Source organism: Lampetra fluviatilis, chromosome 54 (genome assembly GCF_964198595.1).
Source record: "Lampetra fluviatilis chromosome 54, kcLamFluv1.1, whole genome shotgun sequence".
In the NCBI taxonomy this organism is placed as follows: domain Eukaryota; kingdom Metazoa; phylum Chordata; class Hyperoartia; order Petromyzontiformes; family Petromyzontidae; genus Lampetra; species Lampetra fluviatilis.
Window position 1 is genome coordinate 1,979,072 of NC_136328.1, and position 9,975 is coordinate 1,989,046.

Below are 9,975 nucleotides of genomic sequence, written 5' to 3' on the forward strand. Positions count from 1 at the left end.
TCTTGAACATTCAGCCGCACTGCCTCATTAAAGGTCCTCGGTTCGGTGCACCTCACGCCCGTGCGTGTATTTTTTTTTGTCCTTCAATAAATCCCAAAAATCCCAGGAATTTAAGAGCGGCTTTTAAAGAGAGGCCGGTGGCCCTCACCCCGGCAATATTCATTCATTCACCTTGCCCCGGGAAGGTCACCCACGGTTTAGCTTCGGCATTCATCCAAGCGTTTAAAATAATCAACTCACTACTCCCCCCCCCCACATACACCCATCCACCCCATAGGCTTCCTTTGGCTGTCTCTCTCACTCTCTCTCCACCGGACACTTAAAAATAATGAATAACAACTGGCCACGAATTACTGGCACACGCGAGCTAAATATAAAGCGTTTTTAATTCAATACAACGACTTAAATTACATTACTTCTCGTAACGATAAACACACGTTTCTCCCATGAACAGTTCGCTTGTGCCGAGATTAACACATTTTTGCAGCCTTCGGCCGTGTGTTTCCATGTTTGCGTGTGTGTGCGCGCGCATCTGTGTTTGCGAATGTGGTATCAATCACTCGATCAATATTTCAAAAAAATCACAAGATGATCGGAGTGCTTGTACACATGATGATAATACTTGCAAAAACTGATCCCCCTATCGAGCCTTTTAACAGACTATAGGGGCAAGTGCTGTTAATGACTGCATATGAAGGCCGGCCCAGCACATGAGGTTATGGGTGGTCAACACCACGCTCGGCCGCCTTTGTCTCCCCAGTGCTGATATACACCCCACCAAGTACTAATTAAAGGCTGCATCGACCTAGGGGAGGCCCGGGACCGGTTCAGATATTTTCTATTGTTATTTGCCCATGAGCGGAAATCGAACCTAGCTTCCCAGCTACGTAGAGCAATACAGCGCTAACCACTGTGCCAGTACTCTACACGTACTAATAAACTCTGATGGCCATGAAGTAGCGATGATGTCTTCACGGCACTTGTGCCATGCTATGTGCGCCTTGAGGCCACGTCAAATATCGAAGGCTCACTGGCAGGAGGTCATGGGATAGACCCAGGTGTTATGGGGAGACTGAGATGACTGAAAGATGCACCACCTGTACCCCCTACTGTGCCACCTCGCAGCGTTTTAGGCACCTGGCGCTCCACTCATTGTTGTGAGCGTCGCTCCTCCGCCCTCCGTTGTTGCTGGAGGGCGACTGCCTCCAACTGCCCAGTCGCGTCTTTCACGAGCCGATCATCAGCAAGTCCACTGAACTCCACATCCTCCTTTACCGCATCAGTCCATCTCTTCTCTAGCCCGTATCGGGCTCGTTATGCCCCCTCGATCCAGCCAAACAGAAGGTGCTTGCGCCCGAGGTAGCTGGGCCTGTGGTCTACATGACCCAGCCAACGTAGCCTCGCCTGCCGGAGGAGCTCACTGATGATGGGACTGTGTCCAGATCTCTCAAGGATCTGGTTAAACCCAGGATGGACCGTGGGCAGGCTAGCCTGAATGTTTCAAAACGGCGCGGATGTTCTTTCAAAGGGCTCCACGTTTCGCAAGCTTATATAATAAATAAATAACACACACATTGACACGCCTGAATTAAATATCAGGCACACTGATTATCATGCATATGTTTATCCTCAATAATATTAATGTACATCCCTTTAGTAAATCCACTTGGATAGAGGAATCTGCACGCGGTATCGATATTCGGGGTGTTTTGGCCATACTTCACCACACAGGCAAAGGCCGGTTCAGATACCACTCTCACTGACGTTGGCTGCGGAAAGGGGAATCGAACTCAAGCCGACGCACTTCAACAGATAGCGCAGCGTGCGAACCACTGCGCCACCGCTCCTCCGCCATGCGTTAATTGTTACGCATTGAAGTTGTACTCCCATTAAGAGACTACTTGCATCCTAAAAAAAATACCCTTGAATATGAACAGTACGTGCAGCACATGATGAGTGATTGACGTAAGACCTGACCGTATTTCTGTATACAAAACGCGCGCATTATAACGCACCCGCGCACTGATGGAATACCGTAATGCTCGCGATGCACGCGCAACGCGATTAATTAATGAGGCAGACGAGCTTAATGACGGTGCACTTCTGTGCGACCACGCACCCGGCGTCTGGCCCCTCCAGTCCAATAAAGGCGACGACATCGGCGTGGACAGAGAGAGGCAGAGAGGCGCAGCCTCTCAACTCTCTTGCCTGCTGAGCAATGAGCGACGCTGCTAACAGAAACGCTCGGAGTGCGGTCCCCATTTCAAAATGACACAAGACTAATCCCGTGATGCTGGTGCACAAAGACAAATAATGACACCGTGGCCTTGAAAGAAAAAATATACAAATGGTAGGGCGACGTTTCGAGCAACAACCCTTGTTATTTTGTGCTGTGAAGAAGTGGCGTGCGTCCCAACAACGTCGCCTTAAACGTTGTTGCATGTTGCCCCCCCCACCACCCCCCACTCCGTGGGCTTCCTACGCTCATCAACTAGCTGAAAACATCTTCATATGCCGAGAAATTCAGAGCTTGGTCAACATGTTTGTCAGCGCCGTCTCACCGCCCGGCTGTTGCCCTTCCAGCTTGTCACTGTAGTTTGTTCATGGGCTGTATGCTAGATGCAGTTTTGCATGACCGACACTTTACAAATATTATAATAAAACTAAACATCATTATTATTGACAAACGTGTTCATTGTACCCCCCACCGTCCCCGCCTCCGCCCTGTTCCTAAGCGTCATCTCAAAGGTAGAAGAAGAACCTCCCTCGTAATCGCATCAGCACCTCGCCACGCCGCTGCCCCCAACAAACCTCACCCCCCCTCCTCCTGCCCGCAGCGAGAGCCTCTTGGGCAGCAACACAAAGCGGACCTCTAAGAACGCGAGCTGACGTCACGTGCCGCTGCCCACTGCGTTCAGGGGACGGATTCGCATTGATATCAGCGGCCGTCAAACGCATTTCCAAAGACAAAGATGCCCCGTATAGCCTTGGCAGACTGTTGGGGCAAGTGCTTTTAGCGAGCACCTATGAAGGCCGGCACCGCACACGAGGGGGTGGGTGGCCAACACCACGCCCAGCCGCCTTTGTCTCCCCAGTGGAGACGTTTTTACGCATCGCACTAGGTTCTCAATTGAGGCTGAGTCGACCTAGGGGAGACCCAGGACCAGTTCAGATAATCGTCACCGGTGTTGGCCGTGAGTGGGAATCGAACCCGCTGCACTACCGCTCTCCGCACACACACACGCAGCACAACAGAAGCCGGAATAGTTTGGGGTGGCGGCTGGGATAGGTTAATCACAACCACCCCACTTACCCCCCACTTCTCTGCCCCCCACTTCCTAAAACCTCAGCCCCGCCCGCGCCCCCCCTCCCCCCCATTGAATTGCTTATAGTCAAGTCAAAATACAATGAGGCGAGGGGCATCACACTGCTATGCCCATACACACAGCGGGTGACAGCGAGAGAGCAGAATGCACAATAGGCAAAATCAGATCGCGTCGTTACTCATTCTGGCGAGGGTTTAATATTTATTTACAGGTTATGGTTGTTGCTGTCTTAACTGTGCCATGTCCAACCCCCCCTTCTCCTCCACCCTACCCCAAAATTGACCGTGTCACATCGGGCACGGGGTTTGTGTGGCCGTAAACTCGTGGAGGTATAAGACCCATTCAGGTGTCATTCGCCACTTCTTCCGCACGGCTGATGTAGACGCCGAGCAACAACCACAATTTCACATCAAAGGCGGTTAAAGCCGGATAATTCGCCACTCGTCGTAGCCGTGGCCGAGACTCGAACTTGGCTCGCCAGGTTCGGAGCGCAGTGCTCGAAAGCATCGCGCAACGCGAGGCCGTTAGCGAGCACCCCCAGCCGGCTTCATCTCCCCGTTTGCCGATGTTGCTCACGCCGTCACCCCGGGGCACTAACTTTAGACTGAGTGGTAGAACGAGAAGTTCCAAGCCACGTTCAAATTCCATCTGCCAATGGCGTTGATACATTTCAACGGTGCTAATATTATAATGTCCGCCAGCGCAGCCACAAGCCCGCATCACATCGCACGCTCGTGTCGTGTTTGACCACCGTTTGTTGTTGCCACGTTCTGCATGCACTGTGCGTTGAACTTCTTTCGCACCGTACGTAGCCAAACGTGCTAATCCCCGCTCCGACTGGATACCTGTGGAACCGAGCCGTGCGGGCACATCGGATTTCTCGAGTATAAAAAAATATTCTGACGAGTCTGACACAGTCGATGTTAAACAACTGCTCGACGCTAAACAGAACGAGAAAAGGGTGCGATCTTTCCGTGCGTGTATCGTGTTCCATCTGCGCTCGATCTCGCTCCCCCCGCGTGCGTGAGCCAAGCTCGCGATGCCCTTCGTGTGATTGTATCGTTTGACTCGATTACAAGAATTTAGCAGGGAGTCTGTGGGGATGGCTCTTGGGCCTTCAATCGCCAGTGGGGCTGCGCTGTACGGTATGATATGCCGCCGCGTACGAACACCGCTGTTAATGCGTCGTGAGTGCAATAATCTGAGAGCAATATTGCAGTGCAATGACTCATCAGCTGACGTTAATTGCAACGCGCCTTGTGTTCGGAACCAATTCGAACGTGCTATCGTTAACTGTCGTAAGCCGAGGAACACGTGGGCACGGACACGTTGTGTGGCACGTGTGCACATGACACATCGAGTGGCACGTGTTCACAGACTCATCGAGTGGCACGTGTGGGCAGCAGTCATCGACAGGATCGGGAATTACACCCCGAATGTCCGACGTGGTGAGACCTCGTAAGCGAAGTATTATTTTGAAAACCCGGTCAGTACGAGGATGCATGGAGAGGTCGAGGCTTGCCAGGTGTTGTAGGCGCTGGGGGGGTGCTGTGAAGTGAGGCCAGGAGGTCTGATGGCAGTGATGAGTGTCACCCCATCGTATGCGGTGCGGTGCTTGCTGGGTTCTCTCCGGTCACCTCGGGGATTCCTCCCGCAAGAAGCCAAAACTCTCATTCATGGATGTGACCCAAACATCCCAATGTGGCAGGATTCTCCTGAAACACAGTCTTGCGGCTCATCGGGGGCTTTCCAAGTTAAAATTAATTGAATGTTATTATAATTTTAGTTTATATAGAACGTCATGGCAATATGACCTGTTGTGTGACCAAAATATAATTTTACGTCGTTTTGTCAATCTGTTATTGGATGAAGGCCTCCACTAGTCGCGTCGGCCATGGAGAGTCGTCTGACCATACTTCACCACGCTGGCCAATGCGGATCGGTGATTTTTTTTGTACGGCGGAGAATTGGGAGAAGTAAATCCTTGGCCAGGCGATCAGAGCGCTGGACTGGCATTGCTGAGATCCTGAGCATGATGGCTTCGGGCAAACGTCACCAAAAAAACCACCTCCTTTCTGCACTCACGTTGTCTAAATTCAACCTCTGACAATGAATACCGTATGTCGATTTGATAATCGTGCGAGGAGCATTTCTCGCGTGTGCAGAGAGAAGAGAAGGGAGTGTTGCCCCTCCAAGCCACGTGGACGGACCAGAGGAGGTTCGCTTAAAGTGAACTCCGAGGCAGCTCTATGATGTCCACTTCTGCGGGCTGCTCCGCGAGGGATCCGAATGGATTACTCTGGTCAACACATTTTTTCTGGCATAAGGTATTACAACTGTTTTAATGTAATTTTGGGGTGCTGATTCCAAATCTGAAATCAGTTGTTGTCTATCACATCAGGTTTTTGAGATATCAAATATTGCATTTTCAATAAAAACTGCAGAAGAAAAATATTAAATAAATGTGGATATCTACATAAAATTATATTATAAACACACTATTCTAAAAATACAGCACCATATTTTAACACTAAAGCAGTCACTGACTCGCAACAACTTGCAATCATAAGTGACACAGTTAATTTCGGGTAAAATCAATGAAAATGGGGTATGCCGATAGCATAAAAATGAGATGTGATAGAGCAAATCTGAGATCAGATTTGGAATCAGCACCCTGAAATTAGTCTAAAACAGCTGCAAAAGTCCAGGCCAAAAAAAAAAATTGTTGACCAGTGTTATCTCTGTCTCATCCGCAACGTGACGTCGATAACACACAATATATATCAAATACATGAATAAAAACACACAACGGGTGGGTGGGTGGTATGACAATTAAAACACGGGTAGTCGTGCACTGCCAGAGCAATCCGACTGCGCCAATGCATTAGAGCGGTTGAACTTATCTTCTTGTTGTTGTTGTTTGTTACGAGTCGAGCCGCAGTGTTGCGCCCCCTCGAGATGGCGATGCCAAATAACGCGCGCGCCGCACGACGCCGCTAGGCCCTGCAGAGTCCCTTTAAATGTCAGCCGGGTTATTTTAGTCAAAGGAGCGCGAGAGCATTTTGTTGATGTCATCGCGTGACTGACAGCCGGACTATTCTAACAAAGACAAAGATCCTCCGCGTAGCCTTGACAGACTGTTTGGGCAAGTGCGGTTCGCGAGCACCTGTGAAGGCTGGAACGGTACACGAGTGGGGGTGGGTGGGCCAGCACCACGCCCGACCGCCTTTGTCTCCCCAGTGCCGATGTTTACCACACATCGCACTAGGTACTCATTTGAGGCTGAGTCGACCTAGGGGACGGCCCAGGATCGGTTCAAATAATCGTCAATGGTGTTGGCCATGAGCGGGAATCAAACTTGGGTCGCCGGGTTTGTAGCGCAGCGCGCTAACCACTCCGCCACCGCTCCCCACTACAAACAGGAGGGGAAAGCCCTACTGGGGGGGGGGGGGGGCAAAGGCGGCATTCGTAGCGGGTAATCGTCTAATATTGAATCTGAGTCAAACCCATAACCTGTTCATGTATCACTCGCCCAATGCACTTCTCTCGCACCGTACGTAGCCAACCGCGCTAATCGGCGGCGCGAACGTGGCCGCGAAACCGAACTTTGTGTTGCGGGATTCACAGCTGACACACACACACAGAAGCAAATATATACTACACTCTATATACCATTTAAACATACACACACAAACACGTGCGCGTGTTACGCTCGGAAGCATCCCCCCCCCCCCGGTTATATTTAAAGGGACAGCGTCGCTCACGGACGCCTCCATTCAGGAATAAATGCGGTGCGCTTTACGTGGTGTAAGTGCACAGAATGCCCTTGGGATTAACTGGGTGCAATGACTAAACATACCCCCCCCTACTCCCCCCACCACCCCCCACCAGCACCACACAGCCCCCCCCGTCCTCCTCCCGCTCCAAGCGCACCTTAAAGGCATCCTGGCGACACACCGGCGTGGGTCGCACGCCCCCCCCCTGATTCAGCGACCCCGCCGAAACCCGGCCAGGCAAGCACGGCTGCGCTGCTCTATAACAGTGATCACTCACTCACTCAGCCCCTCCCGCTCACTCACTCACTCAGCCCCGAGCCCGTGCCGCGTTCGTCGCCCGCGTTAATGGATGGGGGAGAAGGAGGGGGGTTGCCCGGGTTAGGCAGCGATGGAGATGGAGCGATGGAATGGGCTTGTGCTGCATCAGGGTCTCTGACACGTGGGTTGTCGACAACGCACGGAGCGCGAAGAGATGGCGACGCCTTTCGGGGAAGACTTGGGTGGAGTGATCATGGCTGATGGTGACGATGATGATGATGGCGATGTGCTGATGATGAAGAGTGTAATGCGCACGTGGTTGGCAATGTGTTACGGACGTGCAGCGCGGTAGCTACAATGCCACGGGTACTGTAACGTATCGACTGCAGTGGTGTTGTGCATCGGTAGCGCACGCACGAATAGGTGTTGCGATGCTTAATCACGTAATCATCAGCGACGATGAATCCAATGCTGGATGAATATCCTCGCTATCTCTCCGTTGTAAGAATATACAGTACTTTACCGCATCGCGTCTGTCTAGCACTAACGGGCTATTTTTGTTTTGTCATCTTGCACATTGTTTAAGATTGCGTTAAATTCAAGAAGGCTACCCAACGAACCCTCCACCCCTCCCGTGATAGGACATTGGCCCCTAAACGCACCGAGTGTCCGCTCCTCTCCCCCCACTGCTAAACTGCGCGGTTTTCCAAGTGACGTATGGATTGTAACAATGCAGAGATAAGATGCATTTTTATGCGGCCGAAACTAAACGCAGCCATCCGAACGCCTATAACCAACACGCACTGACATCTTACGTTCTGCAATCGGCGCCCGCTGTGTTGTACCGTACCAGGGCGTTCTTTAACGCGTACACAAGACGGCATCTACTAAATAGGGTAACGACTACTCCTTCCCCACGACGAAGGAACATTGCCCCCGAAACGTCGCCCATTAAACACGTTTTGTTCTTGCAAAGCCACAGTGATGTTGTTGCTGTTAACGACTGTGTTGTGTTTATTGTGTTTGTGCGCGGCTGCCCTTCGCAGCAGCACCAGATACAATGAAAACAATGACTCACAACCGTGGTACAGTATTGCGTAGACTGCGTGCGCTTTATGTAACACGTACAGCGGCAATCTGATGCGATTATCATTGAACGCACGGGGGAATTGGGAACGCGACCGACATGGTTCTGACGTCCCACCGAGGAGACGGAGCGATTAAATCAGCTTGTGTGTGCCTGATGCCAGATGGATGATGATGATGATGTTGATGATGATTATAATGATCACACCGCACGGATAGCAAGAGACTGTGACGGCGTGGAAGGATGCCGTCGTCCAGCAGCGGATTGATCATGACCGATGATGACGATATGCTGTGTGTGCTTTACGCGTGTGTTGATCATAGCCCGTGACGAGCACCGTACTATGGAACACACGCGTAGCAGCGTCGTCACCATCGTACAACAGAGCGAGTTGGCGAGCCTAAAGCGATCGCTTAAGGTAGCCTTAATTCGCTACGAAACGGATGAAACTTTATATAAGTGCGTGTGCATTTCACACGTGTGTGTGTGCGCGCGATGGACGAATACACGATGTGGTGTGCGCGTGTGTACACGTGTGTGTGTGTGTGTGTACACGTGTGTGCGAAACAGACAGTCGTGCGTGTATGTGTGATCGACGTGTGTACACGATGTGGTGTGCGCGTGTACACACGTGTGCGCGCGCGCGTGGTAGAATCTGTGCACACTCGCGCGATGGACATGTACACGAGACGGCGTGAGTGTGCGCATGTGTGTACGCGCGAATGCACAAGCGCGCGCGCGCGCGTGTAAGACGGGGAATCCGCGCGCGCCCGCAACACGGAGCGTGTACACGTTGACGTGGTGAGTACTCGCGCGTGTGCGTGCGCGTACACGTGTGTCGCCGCGTACGCACCGGAGAGGCAGAGTGCGCGACTGCTTACCTTGAGCGAGTAGCTGACGCCTACTTCTCCATGCGAAATATCGTTTGTAAAAGATTATGTTCAAATGAATAATGAAGAATTCCCGCATGATTAAATCGTAATGCGGTGCATTCCGAGTTTGTGGGACGTCGTGGGGGGGGGGGTTGAGGGTGATGGGGTTGGTGGTGGTGGGGGGGGATGATGTTGATGATGGAGGGGGGGGTAAGGGGGGGGGGAGAGGGGTGGGTGGGTTGGTTGGTCCCTTCACGGATGAGACAAGATCAGTCAACTCGCAACGCTCGCTCACTCGACACCAAAAGTGGAGCACGCAGTTTTCGCAGCGCGAAAATGACGGAGCGAGCCGGAGGGCCCAGCAACTTCGACTGGCTGTGTAGCTGCGCTCAAAGAATAAGTGTGTTTTTTATTTTTTATTTTTATTATCATCAGACAAACCCCCCCCTACCTACCCCACCCCACCCCATCACCACCCCCCCCCAGCCCAGCCTGTCCCAGCCCGGCTGGTGTACCCCCACCCACTCAGCCACCAAAGCACAAACACGCCAACCAACCCACCCCTGCGTTCGAATGGGTCAGCCCTTGCCATTAAAAAGCCTTCCATTGTCTCGCTATAAAATTGCACATCAATAGATGGGAGCGCGTTGAATATA

The 9,975-nt window shown here is 51.9% G+C and overlaps 1 protein-coding gene across 4 annotated transcripts in view; it reads right to left on the reverse strand.

Moving 5' to 3' along the window:
* Positions 1–9,475, reverse strand: part of LOC144949594 (uncharacterized) — a 60,630-nt gene extending 51,155 nt beyond the window's left edge. For 3 of the 4 annotated variants that reach the window (XM_078879548.1, XM_078879549.1, XM_078879550.1), the window contains exon 1: positions 9,329–9,475. The gene's annotated coding sequence lies outside the window, so the exon portion shown is untranslated. The remainder of the gene's footprint in view (positions 1–9,328) is intronic. The other variant, XM_078879547.1, reaches the window with a different exon arrangement.
* Positions 9,476–9,975: the final 500 nt, after the last annotated feature.